Source organism: Bufo bufo, chromosome 1 (genome assembly GCF_905171765.1).
Source record: "Bufo bufo chromosome 1, aBufBuf1.1, whole genome shotgun sequence".
Taxonomy (NCBI): domain Eukaryota; kingdom Metazoa; phylum Chordata; class Amphibia; order Anura; family Bufonidae; genus Bufo; species Bufo bufo.
The window spans coordinates 127678804-127701352 of NC_053389.1; positions in this window are offsets into that span (position 1 = coordinate 127678804).

The following is a 22549-nucleotide window of genomic DNA, read 5'->3' on the forward strand; positions in this document are numbered from 1 at the left end:
GAGGAGTTGCAGGAGGAACAGGAGCAGTCAGAGGAGCTACAGAGTGATGAGGAAGATGAGGCAGAGGACCCAGACATACCATGGCAGTATGCAGTGGAGACAGAGGCAGGGAGTCCCTCCAAGTCACTTGCGCAAATGGCCCGCTGCATGCTCACTTGCTTGGGTAGTGACAGACGAATTGTCACCATTCGGCAGAGGGATGACTTCTGGCTCTAAACCTTGTTGGACCCTCGCTACCAGTCCAAAATGCAGGCCTTTTTTTACACCCGCTGAGAGGGAGGACAAACTGAACTACTATAGAGACATCCTATGTAGTCCGTTGGCCACGGACTATCTGCGCCATCATCCATCCTCTCGCAGGTCTGACTGGAGGGGCCCTCTGCGCTCACATTCCACTGCCATGGCTGCAGTGGCAGGAGGTGGCAGGAGCAGTACTAGCTCCATCAGCAGCAGCCTGAGTTTAGAGTCGCTGATGAGCAGCTTTCTTCACCCGCTAGACGTTGAGCAGAACCTGAACCAGCAGGTGGTGGCATACTTGAAGTCCACCCTGCCAGATTTCATTGAAGATCCACTGGACTACTGGGCAGCCAAACTGGATTTGTGGCCGCAACTGGCCAAGTTTGCCCTGGCAAAGCTGTCCTGTCCGGCCAGTAGTGTGGCATCAGAGTGGGTGGATCAGGCGTGGATCAGCCAGGATTTTCGCCCACCAATTCCTGATGCATCAGACTAGATAATCTGTGGTGCTAAATCAACACTTTGACAAAAGAGACTGGTTTCTTCTGGCAAGCTACCTCAGCTACTATTCTGATACTGCCACCCCCCTGATTAGTGATGAGCGGCAAGGGCAATATTACAATTCGCAATATTTTGCGAAAACTTTGTAGAATATTTGTCATATATTCGTGAATTCGCAAATTCGAGATAATATTCTTGATTGCTAAAATCGGCAATGTGGGGTAGGCAACTTTTCATTTGGTTGCTAGGGATGTTGCTAAGCTGTGACAAAGCCTTCTCATTGGCCCACAAGCTAGAAGAAGGGAGGGATGATCACCTGATGTGTCCTGTGTTAAAAAAAAAAACATTTATCATTACGAATATATAGCACTGTATTTTAAATATTTGCGAATTCTCGAAGTGCCGATATTTGTGTTAAAAATGTGTTTTTCAAATATTCGCGCTCAACACTACTGATGATACACATCTGATGCCAAGTGCTCCTTCTTTAATCCATCATCTTCAGCTGGTACTGGTATTGCCACCAACCTCCAAACTATTTCTCCTTGCCAATCTGTGGCCTCCTGATGCTGCTGCCACCTCCCCACTATGTCACCTTGCCATTCTGTGGCCTCCTGATGCTGCCGCCACCTCCACACTGTCATTGTGCCTCTCTGTGGCCTCCTCCTGATGCTGCCGACACCTCCAGACTCTGTCATTGGGCCACTCTGTGAATTTCTCATGCTATTCCTACCCTCCCCACTTCATGACTGACCCACTATTCTTCCTTTTGGCCTTGCTGATATCATCATTTATTTGACTCTTCTTCTGATCTGTCAGAAGGAAGAAAAAATTTGACGCACAACGGATCCTGTCTGTGTAGTAGCTGTAAGGCCTGTTTGGTCCCATCAGAACTGGCTTATGCAGGAGTGGGTATAAAACACAGAAGACATGCAAATATTCTATTCACGTGTCATCTCTGTTTTGGATCCACTCCTGTTTTTTTTGGCATTAGCAATGTTGATGGATTACTGACCAAATGCGGCGGATGCTCCACAGACAGGATCCGTTTTTTGTGGGTTATTGTTCTGATGGATTAGAGGAAGGGCAAAATAATCAGCGACGTCGACACAAACTTACTGCTGACACCCTCTCCACTCTGTCGGGGGGCTCTACTTGTATAAGCGTTTAATAGAACAGGTTCTGTAGGCATCTATGTGGAATCAGCTGACGACGGTGTAAAAGGAGTGCGCTTCTTCTTGGCGCTAACATCTACCTGTAAGGCTGAGTTCATACTTGAGTTATTTGGTCAGTTTTGGCCCTGTAACTGCCCAAATAAGTGAACTGTGCAGTGATTCTAAGAGTGACGCCTGTCATCTGCATGTCATACTGACTCACAGTATTATTTCACTACCAAAAGCAGACTCCCTATGCGTGTTACTGCAAGGCACAGTGTTCTACACCCCTATAAAGGCTCACTGCAGCCAGGAAATATACGCGATTCACTGCGAATAAATTTGGATTGAACCAAATTTTTTCAAAAAAATTTGGCGAATCGGTGAATCAAATTTTTGAAAAATTCGCTCATCTCTATTGCTACACTGTGATACATGGGAGCTCGACACTTTCTGTGCCCAAAATAGCTGTGTAGCCGAACCCTTATGCCTTTTAAACTTTGGGCAGTACTTGCAGATGCTTTTCTCAGTTATAGTTTTTTCAGCTATGTGCTTTTCATTTCATATACTAGAGGCAAACCTGTCCACTTCATCTCTTGTTTATTGGCTTTCTTGGCCACCATTTTCAGTGGTTGGGTGGTATAGCAGTTGCTGGTTTGTGTGGGCACTACTCAGGCCGCCTGAGGCGAAAATGGTGCCCCCCCGTGCCAATTTCTCAATCCAACCCCTTCCAGCCTACAGAACATATGGCGCTACAGAACATACAGGGTAATACAGCCCCACATACCTCTTACATCCAGTGATGTCTCCTCTGATGTAGACGTTCTCTTTCCTCAGCTTCTTTATTCGGACCAGACAGCCTTGACAACTTCTATCAGCTGCGTCTCGTCTCTGCAGAGTTTGGTACACAGACATCTTAGATTCCTCACTCTTCCATCATCTTCCCCTTCCTAGTGCTCCAACATTGTCATTCTGCTGTTACCCCCAATACTGTGCCCACTGTGCTCTACAATACTACACTGTAGAAGAAAAAGTCCCTCCAATAATAATAACGCCCTTATACTGCTCCCAGCAATAACAATGCCCCGGTTGTGCTGCCAGTATTAATAATTATCATATAGTGCACCCAGTAATAATAATGCCCATATTGTGGCCCCCAACAGTAATAATGTCGGCTATAATGCCTCCAGTAATAAAATAATACTCCTTATACACTCATCTAAAGAATTATTAGGAACACCTGTTCTATTTCTCATTAATGCAATTATCTAGTCAACCAATCACATGGCAGTTACTTCAATGCATTTAGGGGTGTGGTCCTGGTCAAGACAATCTCCTGAACTCCAAACTGAATGTCAGAATGGGAAAGAAAGGTGATTTAAGCAATTTTGAGCGTGGCATGGTTGTTGCTGCCAGACGGGCCGGTCTGAGTATTTCACAATCTGCTCAGTTACAGGGATTTTCACGCACAACCATTTCTAGGGTTTAAAAAGAAAGGTGTGAAAAGGGAAAAACATCCAGTATGCGGCAGTCCTGTGGGCAAAAATGCCTTGTGGATGCTAGAGGTCAGAGGAGAATGGGCCGACTGATTCAAGCTGATAGAAGAGCAACGTTGACTGAAATAACCACTCGTTACAACCGAGGTATGCAGCAAAGCATTTGTGAAGCCACAACACGCACAACCTTGAGGCGGATGGGCTACAACAGCAGAAGACCCCACCGGGTACCACTCATCTCCGCTACAATTTGCACGAGCTCACCAAAATTGGACTGTAGAAGACTGGAAAAATGTTGCCTGGTCTGATGAGTCTCGATTTCTGTTGAGACATTCAAATGGTAGAGTCCGAATTGGGCATAAACAGAATGAGAACATGTATGTCACAAAGCTCGAATCATTTCAAATTGGTTTCTTGAACATGACAATAAGTTCACTGTACTAAAATGGCCCCCACAGTCACCAGATCTCAACCCAATAGAGCATCTTTGGGATGTGGTGGAACGGGAGCTTCGTGCCCTGGATGTGCATCCCTCAAATCTCCATCAACTGCAAGATGCTATCCTATCAATATGGGCCAACATTTCTAAAGAATGCTATCAGCACCTTGTTGAATCAATGCCACGTAGAATTAAGGCAGTTCTGAAGGCAAAAGGGGGTCCAACACCGTATTAGTATGGTGTTCCTAATAATTCTTTAGGTGAGTGTAGTGCCCCAATAATAATGCACCCTATTGTGCCTCTGATTATGGTAATGCCACCACAATTTCTAATAATAATGTCTTCAGTTATGTCCCTATAATGCCCCCTGTAATGTCCACCTCACTGTGCCCGAGGAACAAAAAAAAATAAAAAAAAGAGTCCCATTTGCTGCCACAGTCTGAGATGCAATTTTTCAATATACTTTATCGATTGCCCTGCACATTTAACCAAAAAATGGCAGTAACACAAAAATATCCTGCATATATAAAAACCATGTAGAAATGTGTATATATACACACACACACTAGTACATACAGGCACATACTCTATATCACACATGTTATTACATACTGACACATACTGCACATCACACATGTTATTACATATAGACACATACTGCACATCACACATGTTATTACATACAGGCACATACTGCACATCACACATGTTATTACATACAGGCACATACTGCACATCACACATGTTATTACATACAGGCACATACTACACATCACACATGTTATTACATACAGGCACATACTGCACATCACACATGTTATTACATACAGGCACATACTGCACATCACACATGTTATTACATACAGGCACATACTACACATCACACATGTTATTACATACAGGCACATACTGCACATCACACATGTTATTACATACAGGCACATACTGCACATCACACATGTTATTACATACAGGCACATACTGCACATCACACATGCTATTACATATAGACACATTCTGCACATCACACATGTTATTACATACAGGCACATACTGCACATCACACATGTTATTACATACAGGCACATACTGCACATCACACATGTTATTACATACAGGCACATAGTACACATCACACATGTTATTACATACAGACACATACTACACATCACACATGTTATTACATATAGACACATACTGCACATCACACATGTTATTACATACAGGCACATACGGCACATCACACATGTTATTACATACTGTATGCACTATGCAAAATTCCTGGGGCTCCATCATGCCAGGACTGAGCACCCTGTACCAGGCCAGAATAACATTGCATCTCCTGACAACCCTACCCCTCCCTCTCCGACCTCGCGACCTCGGCCCAGACTACAGAGCTGCATCATTTACACCAGCTCTGGCTGTGTAAATAAGAGGGTAAGGGCTCGTTCACATCACCGTCTGGATTTCTGTTCTATTCATCCGTTCAGAGGATGAATAAAACGCAAATAACCGGATCCGTTGTAAATCCCATTAACTTCTGTGGAGATGATAAAGTGTCAGTTACACTCCATTTGGCTCCTTTCCGTCAGCTTCACGTTATTTTAGACGAAAAAAAAAATCCTACATGCAGGACTTTTGCTCCTGTCTAAAATAACGGATTTGTGACAGATCCGTTTTGTTTTGCATTAAAGTCAATGAGTGACGGATTGCTTTGTAAGAGATCCGTTATGCAATCAGTTTTCTGTTCCGTTTTTTTTTCTAAGCATGCTCAAATGAAATTTGAAAAAAAAACGGATCCGTTTAAAAACAATAAATAACGAAACATAACGGAAAGCAAACGGATGCATTGTGTCCGTTTTTTAAACGGATCAGATTCGTCAGTCCGTTAAAAAGACAGAAAATATGCTTTCCATTAGTGTCTGTTGGCTTTCCGTTATTTATTTACTTTCTGTTATTTTGAACGGATTACAAATATAACGGAAAGCCTAGCGGTGATGTGAACGAAGCCTTAACAGGGGACCAGCTAGCCAAGGGGAAGGGCAGTGACCAGCAGTTCTTACTGCAATGTCCGCTCCTCTGATCAGGAGCAGGCTGGGAAGAGGAGTCTTCTTATGATGTCTTCAGGCTGCTGTGTGCGGGACCGCAGGGCTGGCAGCATGATTAGACGTCACCACCAGCTCTGCTGCTCATTGGCTACCTGCTGCAGAAGTCGGGAGAGTAAAGGAAAACTTTGCAGATGGAATGGAGGATGCAGTTGGAGGAGCGATTTCACAGCAGGGGCTGATTGTCAATGTGTAATCCTGCACATTGCCGCCCCCCGCCTGCCACTAGATGGCTCCGCCTGAGGCCACCACCTCACATCGCCTCATTGATGGTGCGTCCCTGGCATTACTGTATCCCCTGAGAAGTATCCACTAGTAAGACTACTTTTGCAGTCCAGAGGCCACGCGGTCACTAGCGGCAGGATGGATCCGACAGGCTGTTTACCCGACGGAACACCCGGCCGGAGGTCCGTGGCACTAGTGTGAAAGTAGCCTAAGTAGTTTGCATCTATTTATATAGCATATTGCTGAATGTCTCAGTTGTGTACCCAGCCCTTAAGCAATGTTTATTGAAATAAGCAAGCTTTATTTTTTTGCCTCTTTGACACTTGTGGTCATTAATCTTAGGCCTCTAAGCTAGTGTATGCTCTTCAGTTAGGACATGTGGCCAGAAGAAACAGTGCTATGCAGTATGTGCTTAGGTCAGACTATACTAAGGTGTCCATGGGTGGCAGAAAGGATACCTATTATGAGGGGCTTTGATGGCCTGGACAGTTTCATTCTTTAATTTGTGGTCAGTAGACATTATGTAGGGGGAGACTTATCAGAACTGATGTAAAAGAAAACTGGCCAAGCTGGCCATTCAACATCCAAACTCCACCTTCCTAGACTTTCAGAGGCTAGCTATCAGCATTCTGGGGAAAAACCACCAACCAGAACCTGTCAAACCTATGGTAATGCAAGTGAATAGGCCCATTGTGCATCCAAAGATTAGTCTTCTGGCCAGATGCAGTTGCAGATGCTGTTGCTGCCTGTCGGAATATTTATGCTGTCTCCGATTAACAGTCTATATTATTTATGTAAATAAATTTGAATCTGTAATGAAGGAGATTCTAATCTATTATCATAAATACCAAGCTAATACGAGCTTGTGATCTGCGCTAAGTTAGACGACAAAATGAAGGCGGTGGTAAATCAAAATATATATTTATTAAATACCAATAATACAGTGCAAACTAATATAAAAAAAATTGGGGACAAATGGAATTCAATCAATATGCAAAATTTTAAGAAAGTGAAAATAATCTAGAGTATATATATATATCCACTACTATGCCTTATTATGACAATACCCCACAATTGTATTTTAAATCAGTTTGATACCTGATTTCTCTCAGTCTAGTTCAGATTTCCTATTTTATTGATACAAATATATACACATAATTAATCATAATCAGTTCTTTGGAGATGATACCGTGTTTCCAACAGTACATATAAAGCTCCCTGAATCGGATCAAGTTTTAGGATGATGCTGCAGCTACACCCCAATCTTATTCCAAAACAGATACTATGCACAAAGTATTGTTAATTGAATAAATATATACCGTATTTTTCGCTTTATAAGACGCACTTTTTTCCCCCCAAAAGTGAGGGGAAAACGGCAGTGCGTCTTATAAAGCGAACACTGCCATGTTTACTTTGGTGACGCTGATACATCGCAAGCCGCGATGTATCAGAGGGGTGGGAGGAGGGGACGGAGGCTGGCAACACTCGCGGCGGGGCCCGATGCAGTCACTGTACTGTAATACATCGGACCCCGCTCACGGCAATTATCACATGTACAGTCTATAATCTTCAAGCAGTATCTCTGCTTTTAACTAGGGCAATCCTCTGTAGTGCAACTCACTATGAAAGCGGCAGGCAGAGCGGCAGCGTAACCTTGCGATGCTCACTCATTCACGCTCCTCCCACTTCCTTCATGAATGAAGTGGGAGGAGCATTAATGAGTGAGTATCGCAAGGTTACGCTGACGCCCTGCCTGCCGCTTTCATGGTGAGTTGCACTACAGAGGATTGCCCTAGTTAAAAGCAGAGATACTGCTTGAAGATTATAGACTTTACATATGAAAACTGCTTCATTACAATCTGCTTTCTTCTATACCAGTACTCACTATGAAAGCAGCGGTCCAGCCGGCGCGTGACGTCACTCACTCGGTCATGCTCCTCTCACTTCATTAACCACCTCCGGACCGCCTAACGCAGATTCGCGTTCCGGAGGTGGCAGCGCTGCGCACAATCACGCATCTACGCGTCATCTCGCGAGACGCGAGATTTCCTGTGAACGCGCGCACACAGGCGCGCGCGCTCACAGGAACGGAAGGTAAGAGAGTTGATCTCCAGCCTGCCAGCGGCGATCGTTCGCTGGCAGGCTGGAGATGTGTTTTTTTTAACCCCTAACAGGTATATTAGACGCTGTTTTGATAACAGCGTCTAATATACCTGCTACCTGGTCCTCTGGTGGTCCCCTTTGTTTGGATCGACCACCAGAGGACACAGGTAGCTCAGTAAAGTAGCACCAAGCACCACTACACTACACCCACCCCCGTCACTTATTAACCCCTTATTAGCCCCTGATCACCCCATATAGACTCCCTGATCACCCCCCTGTCATTGATTACACCCCTGTCATTGATCACCCCCCTGTAAAGCTCCATTCAGATGTCCGCATGATTTTTACGGATCCACTGATAGATGGATCGGATCCACAAAACGCATACGGACGTCTGAATGAAGCCTTACAGGGGCGTGATCAATGACTGTGGTGATCACCCCATATAGACTTCCTGATCACCCCCCTGTCATTGATTACACCCCTGTCATTGATCAACCCCCTGTAAAGCTCCATTCAGATGTCCGCATGATTTTTACGGATCCACTGATAGATGGATCGGATCCGCAAAACACATACAGGCGTCTGAATGAAGCCTTACAGGGGCGTGATCAATGACTGTGGTGATCACCCCATATAGACTCCCTGATCACCCCCCTGTCATTGATTACACCCCTGTCATTGATCAACCCCCTGTAAAGCTCCATTCAGATGTCCGCATGATTTTTACGGATCCACTGATAGATGGATCGGATCCGCAAAACACATACAGGCGTCTGAATGAAGCCTTACAGGGGCGTGATCAATGACTGTGGTTATCAACCCATATAGACTCCCTGATCACCCCCCTGTCATTGATTACACCCCTGTCATTGATCAACCCCCTGTAAAGCTCCATTCAGATGTCCGCATGATTTTTACGGATCCACTGATAGATGGATCGGATCCGCAAAACACATACAGGCGTCTCCCTGGAGCCTTCCAGGGGGGGTGATCACCCCATATAGACTCCCTGATCACCCCCCTGTCATTGATCACCCCCCCCTGTCATTGATCACCCCCCCCTGTAATGCTGCATTCAGATGTCCGTATGATTTTTACGGATCCACGGATACATGGATCGGATCCGCAAAACACATACGGACATCTGAATGGAGCCTTACAGGGGGGTGATCAATGAAAGGGGGGTGATCACCCCATATAGACTCTCTGATCACCCCCCTGTCATTGATCACCCCCCCTGTCATTGATCACCCCCCCTGTCATTGATCACCCCCCTGTCATTGATCACCCTCTGTAAGGCTCCATTCAGACATTTTTTTGGCCCAAGTTAGCGGAATTATTATTTTTTTTTCTTACAAAGTCTCATATTCCACTAACTTGTGTCAAAAAATAAAATCTCACATGAACTCACCATACCCCTCACGGAATCCAAATGCGTAAAATTTTTTAGACATTTATATTCCAGACTTCTTCTCACGCTTTAGGGCCCCTAGAATGCCAGGGCAGTATAAATACCCCACATGTGACCCCATTTCGGAAAGAAGACACCCCCAGGTATTCCGTGAGGGGCATATTGAGTCAATGAAGATTGAAATTTTTGTCCCAAGTTAGCGGAAAGGGAGTCTTTGTGAGAAAAAAATAAAAAATATCAATTTCCGCTAACTTGTGCCAAAAAAAAAAATTTCTATGAACTCGCCATGCCCCTCATTGAATACCTTGGGGTGTCTTCTTTCCAAAATGGGGTCACATGTGGGGTATTTATACTGCCCTGGCATTCTAGGGGCCCCAAAGCGTGAGAAGAAGTCTGGTATCTAAATGTCTAAAAATACCCTCCTAAAAGGAATTTGGGCACCTTTGCCCACCTAGGCTGCAAAAAAGTGTCACACATCTGGTATCGCCGTACTCAGGAGAAGTTGGGGAATGTGTTTTGGGGTGTCATTTTACATATACCCATGCTGGGTGAGAAAAATATCTTGGTCAAATGCCAACTTTGTATAAAAAAATGGGAAAAGTTGTCTTTTGCCAAGATATTTCTCTCACCCAGCATGGGTATATGTAAAATGACACCCCAAAACACATTCATCAACTTCTCCTGAGTATGGAGATACCAGATGTGTGACACTTTTTTGCAGCCTAGGTGGGCAAAGGGGCCCATATTCCAAAGAGCACCTTTCGGATTTCACAGGTCATTTACCTACTTACCACACATTAGGGCCCCTGGAAAATGCCAGGGCAGTATAACTACCCCACAAGTGACCCCATTTTGGAAAGAAGACACCCCAAGGTATTCCGTGAGGGGCATGGCGAGTTCCTAGAATTTTTTATTTTTTGTCACAAGTTAGTGGAAAATTATGATTTTTTTTTTTTTTTCATACAAAGTCTCATATTCCACTAACTTGTGACAAAAAATAAAAACTTCCATGAACTCACTATGCCCATCAGCGAATACCTTGGGGTCTCTTCTTTCCAAAATGGGGTCACTTGTGGGGTAGTTATACTGCCCTGGCATTCTAGGGGCCCAAATGTGTGGTAAGGAGTTTGAAATCAAATTCTGTAAAAAATGACCAGTGAAATCCGAAAGGTGCTCTTTGGAATAACGGTCCCTTTGCCCACCTAGGCTGCAAAAAAGTGTCACACATCTGGTATCTCCGTACTCAGGAGAAGTTGGGGAATGTGTTTTGGGGTGTCATTTTACATATACCCATGCTGGGTGAGAGAAATATCTTGGCAAAAGACAACTTTTCCCATTTTTTTATACAAAGTTGGCATTTGACCAAGATATTTATCTCACCCAGCATGGGTATATGTAAAAAGACACCCCAAAACACATTCCTCAACTTCTCCTGAATACGGAGATACCACATGTGTGACACTTTTTTGCAGCCTAGGTGGGCAAAGGGGCCCATATTCCAAAGAGCACCTTTCGGATTTCACTGGTCATTTTTTACAGAATTTGATTTCAAACTCCTTACCACACATTTGGGCCCCTAGAATGCCAGGGCAGTATAACTACCCCACAGGTGACCCCATTTTGAAAAGAAGAGACCCCAAGGTATTCGCTGATGGGCATAGTGAGTTCATGGAAGTTTTTATTTTTTGTCACAAGTTAGTGGAATATGAGACTTTGTATGAAAAAAAAAAAAAAAATCATAATTTTCCACTAACTTGTGACAAAAAATAAAAAATTCTAGGAACTCGCCATGCCCCTCACGGAATACCTTGGGGTGTCTTCTTTCCAAAATGGGGTCACTTGTGGGGTAGTTATACTGCCCTGGCATTTTCCAGGGGCCCTAATGTGTGGTAAGTAGGTAAATGACCTGTGAAATCCGAAAGGTGCTCTTTGGAATATGGGCCCCTTTGCCTACCTAGGCTGCAAAAAAGTGTCACACATCTGGTATCTCCGTACTCAGGAGAAGTTGGGGAATGTGTTTTGGGGTGTCATTTTACATATACCCATGCTGGGTGAGAGAAATATCTTGGCAAAAGACAACTTTTCCCATTTTTTTATACAAAGTTGGCATTTGACCAAGATATTTCTCTCACCCAGCATGGGTATATGTAAAAAGACACCCCAAAACACATTCCTCAACTTCTCCTGAATACAGAGATACTAGATGTGTGACACTTTTTTGCAGCCTAGGTGGGCAAAGGGGCCCATATTCCAAAGAGCACCTTTCGGATTTCACTGGTCATTTTTTACAGAATTTGATTTCAAACTCCTTACCACACATTTGGGCCCCTAGAATGCCAGGGCAGTATAACTACCCCACAAGTGACCCCATTTTTGGAAAGAAGACACCCCAAGGTATTTCGTGATGGGCATAGTGAGTTCATAGAACTTTTTATTTTTTGTCACAAGTTAGTGGAATATGAGACTTTGTAAGAAAAAAAAAATCATCATTTTCCGCTAACTTGTGACAAAAAATAAAAAGTTCTATGAACTCACTATGCCCATCAGCGAATACCTTAGGGTGTGTACTTTCCGAAATGGGGTCATTTGTGGGGTGTTTGTACTGTCTGGCCATTGTAGAACCTCAGGAAACATGACAGGTGCTCAGAAAGTCAGAGCTGCTTCAAAAAGTGGAAATTCACATTTTTGTACCATAGTTTGTAAACGCTATAACTTTTACCCAAACCATTTTTTTTTTTACCCAAACATTTTTTTTTTATCAAAGACATGTAGAACAATAAATTTTGAGCAAAATTTATATATGGAAATGTCATTTTTTTGCAAATAACAAAAAAAGTAAAAATGTCAGCAGCAATGAAATACCACCAAATGAAAGCTCTATTAGTGAGAAGAAAAGGAGGTAAAATTCATTTGGGTGGTAAGTTGCATGACCGAGCAATAAACGGTGAAAGTAGTGTAGGTCAGAAGTGTAAAAAGTGAGGTGGTTAATGAAGCTGGCAGGAGCGTGACTGACTGAGTGAGTGACATGACGTGCTGGCCGGACTGCTGCTTTTATAGTGAGTACTGGTCTAGAAGAAAGCAGAGCATTTAAAAGATTTTACATATAAAGTCTACTGTGTGCCCTGAGGTGTAATGGGGGTCACTATTCGCACAGAGACAATATACTGTGACACATATGATACTGTGACCAGCATAAGATGATCTTATGCTGGTCACAGTATCATATGTGTCACAATATATTGTCCCTGTGTGAATAGTGACCCCCATTACATAAGATGCTATATATGATGCTACATCCCCTATAGTAGTGTATCATCCACACATCCCCCTCATAACAATGCGTCATCCACAGGTCCCCCCATAACTGCGTCATCCACAGGTCCCCCATAACAGTGTCATCCACAGGTCCCCCATAACAGTGTCATCCACAGGTCCCCCCATAAGTGTCATCCACAGGTCCCCCCATAACAGTGCGTCATCCACAGGTCCCCCCATAACAGTGCGTCATGCACAGATCCCCCCATAACAGTGTCATCCACAGGTCCCCCATAACAGTGCATCATCCACAGGTCCCCCCATAACAGTGCGTCATCCACAGGTCCCCCCATAACAGTGCGTCATCCACAGACCACCATTAGTTCAAAACCCAGCAAAAGCAGACCTTTTGGTTCAAATATTTTTTTTCCTTATTCTCCTCCTCAAAAATCTAGGTGCGTCTTATCATCAGGTGCGTCTTATAAAGCGAAAAATACGGTATATATATATATATACACTGCTCAAAAAAATAAAGGGAACACAAAAATAACACTAATTTCTTCTGAAATACTTTGTTCTTTACATAGTTGAATGTGCTGACAACAAAATCACACAAAAATTTAAAATGGAAATAAAATTTTCCAACCCATGGAGGTCTGGATTTGGAGTCACACTCAAAATTAAAGTGGAAAAACACACTACAGGCTGATCCAACTTTGATGTAATGTCCTTAAAACAAGTCAAAATGAGGCTCAGTAGTGTGTGTGGCCTCCACGTGCCTGTATGACCTCCATACAACGCCTGTGCATGCTCCTGATGAGGTGGCGGATGGTCTCCTGAGGGATCTCCTCCCAGACCTGGACTAAAGCATCTGCCAACTCCTGGACTGTCTGTGGTGCAACGTGACGTTGGTGGATAGAGCGAGACATGATGTCCCAGATGTGCTCAATTGGATTCAGGTCTGGGGAACGGGCGGGCCAGTCCATAGCATCAATGCCTTCGTCTTGCAGGAACTGCTGACACACTTCAGCCACATGAGGTCTAGCATTGTCTTGCATTAGGAGGAACCCAGGGCCAACCGCACCAGCATATGGTCTCACAAGGGGTCTGAGGATCTCATCTTGGTACCTAATTGCAGTCAGGCTACCTCTGGCGAGCACATGGAGGGCTGTGCGGCCCTCCAAAGAAATGCCACCCCACACCATTACTGACCCAATGCCAAACCGGTCATGCTGGAGGATGTTGCAGGCAGCAGAACGTTCTCCACGGCGTCTCCAGACTCTGTCACATCTGTCACATGTGCTCAGTGTGAACCTGCTTTCATCTGTGAAGAGCACAGGGCGCCAGTGGCGAATTTGCCAATCTTGGTGTTCTCTGGCAAATGCCAAACGTCCTGCACGGTGTTGGGCTGTAAGCACAACCCCCACCTGTGGACGTCGGGCCCTCATATCACCCTCATGGAGTCTGTTTCTGATTGTTTGAGCAGACACATGCACATTTGTGGCCTGCTGGAGGTCATTTTGCAGGGCTCTGGCAGTGCTTTTCCTGTTCCTCCATGCACAAAGGCGGAGGTAGCGGTCCTGCTGCTGGGTTGTTGCCCTCCTATGGCCTCCTCCACGTCTCCTGATGTACTGGCCTGTCTCCTGGTAGCGCCTCCATGCTCTGGACACTACGCTGACAGACACAGCAAACCTTCTTGCCACAGCTCACATTGATGTGCCATCCTGGATAAGCTGCACTACCTGAGCCACTTGTGTGGGTTGTAGACTCCGTCTCATGCTACCACTAGAGTGAACGCACCGCCAGCATTCAAAAGTGACCAAAACATCAGCCAGGAAGCATAGGAACTGAGAAGTGGTCTGTGATCACCACCTGCAGAAGCACTTCTTTATGGGGGGTGTCTTGCTAATTGCCTATAATTTCCACCTGTTGTCTATCCCATTTTCACAACAGCATGTGAAATTGATTGTCACTCAGTGTTGCTTCCTAAGTGGAGAGAAGTGTGATTGACTTGGAGTTACATTGTGTTGTTTAAGTGTTCCCTTTATTTTTTTGAGCAGTGTATATATATATATATATATATATATATATATATAATGTTAATTAATTATCCTATAAAATATAGGTTAGGTTATACTATACCAAAATGTCAGCTAGCAGAAATCAGTTTCAATGGTTCTAAGATGGCTGCCTCCAATGGCTGAAAAGGTGGTCAAGTGGCTGGATTCGATGGATCAAGATGTCTTCAGTAGGGATGAGCGAACCCGAACTGTATAGTCACCCAAGTGCATTTAACCATCAATAGTGTGGTTATTTTTTGCTATATCCTACATCAGGGTCAAGCTTTCATCAAGTGCATTTAACCATCAATAGTGTGGTTATTTTTTGGCCATATACTACATTAGGTGCAGGCTGAGCCTGTGTCACCCAAGTGCATTTAACCATCAATATTGTGGTTATTTTTTGGCCATATACTACATCAGGGGCAAGTTGAGCCTGTCACCCAGCGCCTAAAAAATAGGCCTGACATTTCTATTCCTCCAAATCAGTACAGTTTTAGCTGGTCAAGTTATATTTAGCGACCGTAAAAGCACAGTTTTTGTTCTGGGTTGAAAAACTATTCCCAAATTTGCCATTCTCAAAATTAGTAGTTTCTGCTATATCAGGCCTACTTTAAATCTATCCCAAAAAGGATATCTTAGATTGAAGGTGCTGATAGTGTCATTCTGAAAAACTTAACACACACGCTACAGTGCAGATACAAGTCTAATTCTGTGATTAAAGGTATGTCTGTCACACAGCGCGTAAAAAAATAGGCCTCACATTTATATTCAACCAAATCTGTACTGTTTTAGCTGGTCAAATTATTTGTAGTGACCGTAAAAGCACAGTTTTTGTTCTGGGTTGAAAAACTATTCCCAAATTTGCCATTCTCAAAATTAGTAGTTTCTGCTATATCAGGCCTACTTTAAATCTATCCCAAAAAGGATATCTTAGATTGAAGGTGCTGATAGTGTCATTCTGAAAAACTTAACACACACGCTACAGTGCAGATACAAGTCTAATTCTGTGATTAAAGGTATGTCTGTCACACAGCGCGTAAAAAATAGGCCTCACATTTATATTCAACCAAATCTGTACTGTATAAGCAGGTCAAATTATTTGTAGTGACCGTAAAAGCACAGTTTTTGTTCTGGGTTGAAAAACTATTCCCAAATTTGCCATTCTCAAAATTAGTAGTTTCTGCTATATCAGGCCTACTTTAAATCTATCCCAAAAAGGATATCTTAGATTGAAGGTGCTGATAGTGTCATTCTGAAAAACTTAACACACACGCTACAGTGCAGATACAAGTCTAATTCTGTGATTAAAGGTATGTCTGTCACACAGCGCGTAAAAAATAGGCCTCACATTTATATTCAACCAAATCTGTACTGTTTTAGCTGGTCAAATTATTTGTAGTGACCGTAAAAGCACAGTTTTTGTTCTGGGTTGAAAAACTATTCCCAAATTTGCCATTCTCAAAATTAGTAGTTTCTGCTATATCAGGCCTACTTTAAATCTATCCCAAAAAGGATATCTTAGATTGAAGGTGCTGATAGTGTCATTCTGAAAAACTTAACACACACGCTACCGTGCAGATACAAGTCTAATTCTGTGATTAAAGGTATATCTGTCACACAGCGCGTAAAAAATAGGCCACACATTTATATTTAACCAAATCTGTACTGTTTTAGCTGGTCAAATTATTTGTAGTGACCGTAAAAGCACAGTTTTTGTTCTGGGTTGAAAAACTATTCCCAAATTTGCCATTCTCAAAATTAGTAGTTTCTGCTATATCAGGCCTACTTTAAATCTATCCCAAAAAGGATATCTTAGATTGAAGGTGCTGATAGTGTCATTCTGAAAAACTTAACACACACGCTACAGTGCAGATACAAGTCTAATTCTGTGATTAAAGGTATGTCTGTCACACAGCGCGTAAAAAAATAGGCCTCACATTTATATTCAACCAAATCTGTACTGTTTTAGCTGGTCAAATTATTTGTAGTGACCGTAAAAGCACAGTTTTTGTTCTGGGTTGAAAAACTATTCCCAAATTTGCCATTCTCAAAATTAGTAGTTTCTGCTATATCAGGCCTACTTTAAATCTATCCCAAAAAGGATATCTTAGATTGAAGGTGCTGATAGTGTCATTCTGAAAAACTTAACACACACGCTACAGTGCAGATACAAGTCTAATTCTGTGATTAAAGGTATGTCTGTCACACAGCGCGTAAAAAAATAGGCCTCACATTTATATTCAACCAAATCTGTACTGTTTTAGCTGGTCAAATTATTTGTAGTGACCGTAAAAGCACAGTTTTTGTTCTGGGTTGAAAAACTATTCCCAAATTTGCCATTCTCAAAATTAGTAGTTTCTGCTATATCAGGCCTACTTTAAATCTATCCCAAAAAGGATATCTTAGATTGAAGGTGCTGATAGTGTCATTCTGAAAAACTTAACACACACGCTACAGTGCAGATACAAGTCTAATTCTGTGATTAAAGGTATGTCTGTCACACAGCGCGTAAAAAATAGGCCTCACATTTATATTCAACCAAATCTGTACTGTTTAAGCAGGTCGAATTATTTGTAGTGACCGTAAAAGCACAGTTTTTGTTCTGGGTTGAAAAACTATTCCCAAATTTGCCATTCTCAAAATTAGTAGTTTCTGCTATATCAGGCCTACTTTAAATCTATCCCAAAAAGGATATCTTAGATTGAAGGTGCTGATAGTGTCATTCTGAAAAACTTAACACACACGCTACAGTGCAGATACAAGTCTAATTCTGTGATTAAAGGTATGTCTGTCACACAGCGCGTAAAAAATAGGCCTCACATTTATATTCAACCAAATCTGTACTGTTTTAGCTGGTCAAATTATTTGAAGTGACCGTAAAAGCACAGTTTTTGTTCTGGGTTGAAAAACTATTCCCAAATTTGCCATTCTCAAAATTAGTAGTTTCTGCTATATCAGGCCTACTTTAAATCTATCCCAAAAAGGATATCTTAGATTGAAGGTGCTGATAGTGTCATTCTGAAAAACTTAACACACACGCTACCGTGCAGATACAAGTCTAATTCTGTGATTAAAGGTATATCTGTCACACAGCGCGTAAAAAATAGGCCACACATTTATATTTAACCAAATCTGTACTGTTTTAGCTGGTCAAATTATTTGTAGTGACCGTAAAAGCACAGTTTTTGTTCTGGGTTGAAAAACTATTCCCAAATTTGCCATTCTCAAAATTAGTAGTTTCTGCTATATCAGGCCTACTTTAAATCTATCCCAAAAAGGATATCTTAGATTGAAGGTGCTGATAATGTCATTCTGAAAAACTTTGCACACACGCTACAGTGCAGATACAAGTCTAATTCTGTGATTAAAGGTATATCTGTCACACAGCGCATAAAAAATAGGCCTCACATTTATATTCAACCAAATCTGTCATTACTGGTGTGCCTGTATTAGCGTAATACGGTACATAAATAGATAGCCAGACAGTGTTAGGTGTCTGTAAAAAAAGGCCTGAATTTTAATTCAATACATTGGCCCGAATAATATTTTTCTTATTGTGGTGAACGGTAACAATGAGGAAAACAACTAGTAAGGGACGCGGACGTGGACATGGTCGTGGTGGTGTTAGTGGACCCTCTGGTGCTGGGAGAGGAAGTGGCCGTTCTGCCACAGCCACACGTCCTAGTGTACCAACTACCTCAGGTCCCAGTAGCCGCCAGAATTTACAGGGATATTTGGTGGGGCCCAATGCCGTTCTAAGGATGGTAAGGCCTGAGCAGGTACAGGCATTAGTCAATTGGGTGGCCGACAGTGCATCCAGCACGTTCACATTATCTCCCACCCAGTCTTCTGCAGAAAGCGCACAGATGGCGCATGAAAACCAAGCCCCTCAGTCTGTCACATCACCCCTATGCATATCAGGGAAACTGTCTGAGCCTCAAGTTATGCAGCAGTCTCTTATGCTGTTTGAAGACTCTGCTGCCAGGGTTTCCCAAGGGCATCCATCTAGCCCTTCCCCAGGAGTGGAAGAGATAGAATGCACTAACGCACAACCACTTATGTTTGCTGATGATGAGGCCATGGGAATACCACCTCAGCATGTCTCTGATGATGACGAAACACAGGTGCCAACTGCTGCTTCTTTCTGCAGTGTGCAGACTGAACAGGAGGTCAGGGATCAAGACTGGGTGGAAGACGATGCAGGGGACGATGAGGTCCTAGACCCCACATGGAATGAAGGTCGTGCCACTGACTTTCACAGTTCGGAGGAAGAGGCAGTGGTGAGACCGAGCCAACAGCGTAGCAAAAGACAAAGAGGGAGCAGTGGGCAAAATGAGAACACCCGCCGCCAAGAGACTCCGCCTGCTACTGACCGCCACCATCTAGGACCGAGCACCCCAAAGGCAGCTTCAAGGAGTTCCCTGGCATGGCACTTCTTTAAACAATGTGCTGACGGCAAGACCCGAGTGGTTTGCACGCTGTGCCATCAGAGCCTGAAGCGAGGCATTAATGTTCTGAACCTTAGCACAACCTGCATGACCAGGCACCTGCATGCAAAGCATGAACTGCAGTGGAGTAAACACCTTAGAAACAAAGAAGTAACTCAGGCTCCCCCTGCTACCTCTTCTGCTGCTGCCGCCTCGGCCTCTTCTGCTGCCGCCTCGGCCTCTTCCTCCGCCTCTGCAGGAACGTTGGCACCTGCCGCCCAGCAAACATGGGATGTACCACCAACACCACCACCTGCGTCACCAAGCATCTCAACCATGTCACACGGCAGCGTTCAGCTCTCCATCTCACAAACATTCGAGAGAAAGCGTAAGTTCCCACTTAGCCACCCTCGATCCCTGGCCCTGAATGCCAGCATTTCTAAACTACTGGCCTATGAAATGCTGTCATTTAGGCTGGTGGACACAGACAGCTTCAAACAGCTCATGTCACTTGCTGTCCCACAGTATGTTGTTCCCAGCCGGCACTACTTCTCCAAGAGAGCCGTGCCTTCCCTGCACAACCAAGTGTCCGATAAAATCAAGTGTGCACTGCGCAACGCCATCTGTGGCAAGGTCCACCTAACCACAGATACGTGGACCAGTAAGCACGGCCAGGGACGCTATATCTCCCTAACTGCACACTGGGTAAATGTAGTGGCGGCTGGGCCCCAGGCGGAGAGCTGTTTGGCGCACGTCCTTCCGCCGCCAAGGATCGCAGGGCAACATTCTTTGCCTCCTGTCTCCTCCTCCTCCTACTCAGCTTCCTCCTCCTCTTCTTCCACCTGCTCATCCAGTCAGCCACACACCTTCACCACCAACTTCAGCACAGCCCGGGGTAAACGTCAGCAGGCCGTTCTGAAACTCATATGTTTGGGGGACAGGCCCCACACCGCACAGGAGTTGTGGCGGGGTATAGAACAACAGACCGACGAGTGGTTGCTGCCGGTGAGCCTCAAGCCCGGCCTGGTGGTGTGCGATAATGGGCGAAATCTCATTGCAGCTCTGGGACTAGCCGGTTTGACGCACATCCCTTGCCTGGCGCATGTGCTGAATTTGGTGGTGCAGAAGTTCATTCGCAACTACCCCGACATGTCAGAGCTGCTGCATAAAGTGCGGGCCGTCTGTTCGCACTTCCGGCGTTCACACCCTGCTGCTGCACGCCTGTCTGCGCTACAGCGTAACTTCGGCCTTCCCGCTCACCGCCTCATATGCGATGTGCCCACCAGGTGGAACTCCACCTTGCACATGCTGGACAGACTGTGCTAGCAGCAGCAGGCCATAGTGGAGTTTCAGCTGCAGCACGCACTGGTCAGTCGCACTGCGGAACAGCACCACTTCACCACCAATGACTGGGCCTCCATGCGAGACCTGTGTGCCCTGTTGCGCTGTTTCGAGTACTCCACCAACATGGCCAGTGGCGATGACGCCATTATCAGCGTTACAATACCACTTCTATGTCTCCTTGAGAAAACACTTAGGGCGATGATGGAAGAGGAGGTGGCCCAGGAGGAAGAGGAGGAAGAGGGGTCATTTTTAGCACTTTCAGGCCAGTCTCTTCGAAGTGACTCAGAGGGAGGTTTTTTGCAACACCAGAGGCCAGGTAAAAATGTGGCCAGACAGGGCCCACTACTGGAGGACGAGGAGGACGAGGATGAGGAGGAGGTGGAGGAGGATGAGGATGAAGCATGTTCACAGCGGGGTGGCACCCAAAACAGCTCGGGCCCATCACTGGTGCGTGGCTGGGGGGAAACACAGGACAATGACGATACGCCTCCCACAGAGGACAGCTTGTCCTTACCTCTGGGCAGCCTGGCACACATGAGCGACTACATGCTGCAGTGCCTGCGCAACGACAGCAGAGTTGCCCACATTTTAACGTGTGCGGACTACTGGGTTGCCACCCTGCTGGATCCCCGGTACAAAGACAATGTGCCCACCTTACTTCCTACACTGGAGCGTGATAGGAAGATGCGCGAGTACAAGCGCACGTTGGTAGACGCGCTACTGAGAGCATTCCCAAATGTCACAGGGGAACCATTGGAAGCCCAAGGCGAAGGCAGAGGAGGAGCAAGAGGTCGCCAACGCAGCTGTGTCACGGCCAGCTCCTCTGAGGGCAGGGTTAGCATGGCAGAGATGTGGAAAAGTTTTGTCACCACGCCACAGCTAACTGCACCACCACCTGATACGGAACGTGTTAGCAGGAGGCAACATTTCACTAACATGGTGGAACAGTACCTGTGCACACACCTCCTCGTACTGACTGATGGTTCGGCCCCATTCAACTTCTGGGTCTCCAAATTATCCACGTGGCCAGAGCTAGCCTTTTATACCTTGGAGGTGCTGGCCTGCCCGGCGGCCAGCGTTTTGTCTGAACGTGTATTCAGCACGGCAGGGGGCGTCATTACAGACAAACGCAGCCGCCTGTCTACAGCCAATGTGGACAAGCTGACGTTCATAAAAGTGAACCAGGCATGGATCCCACAGTACCTGTCCATCCCTTGTGCAGATTAGACATTAACTACCTCCCCTTAACAATATATTATTGTACTCCAGGGCACTTCCTCATTCAATACTATTTTTATTTTCATTTTACCATTATATTGCGGGGCAACCCAAAGTTGAATGAACCTCTCCTCTGTCTGGGTGCCGGGGCCTAAATGTGTGACAGTGGCCTGCTCCAGTGGTGGGTGACGTGAAGCCTGATTCTCTGCTATGACATGAAGACTGATTCTGTGCTGTCATGAAGCCAGATTCTCTGTTACGCGACCTCTCTCCTCTGCCTGGGTGCCTGGGCCTAAATATGTGACAGTGGCCTGTTCCAGTGGTGGGTGACGTGAAGCCTGATTCTCTGCTATGACATGAAGACTGATTCTGTGCTGACATGAAGCCAGATTCTCTGTTACGGGACCTCTCTCCTCTGTCTGGGTGCCGGGGCCTAAATATGTGACAGTGGCCTGTTCCATTGGTGGGTGACGTGAAGCCTGATTCTCTTCTATGACATGAAGACTGATTCTCTGCTGACATGAAGCCTGAATCTCTGTTATGGGACCTCTCTCCTCTGCCTGGGTGCCTG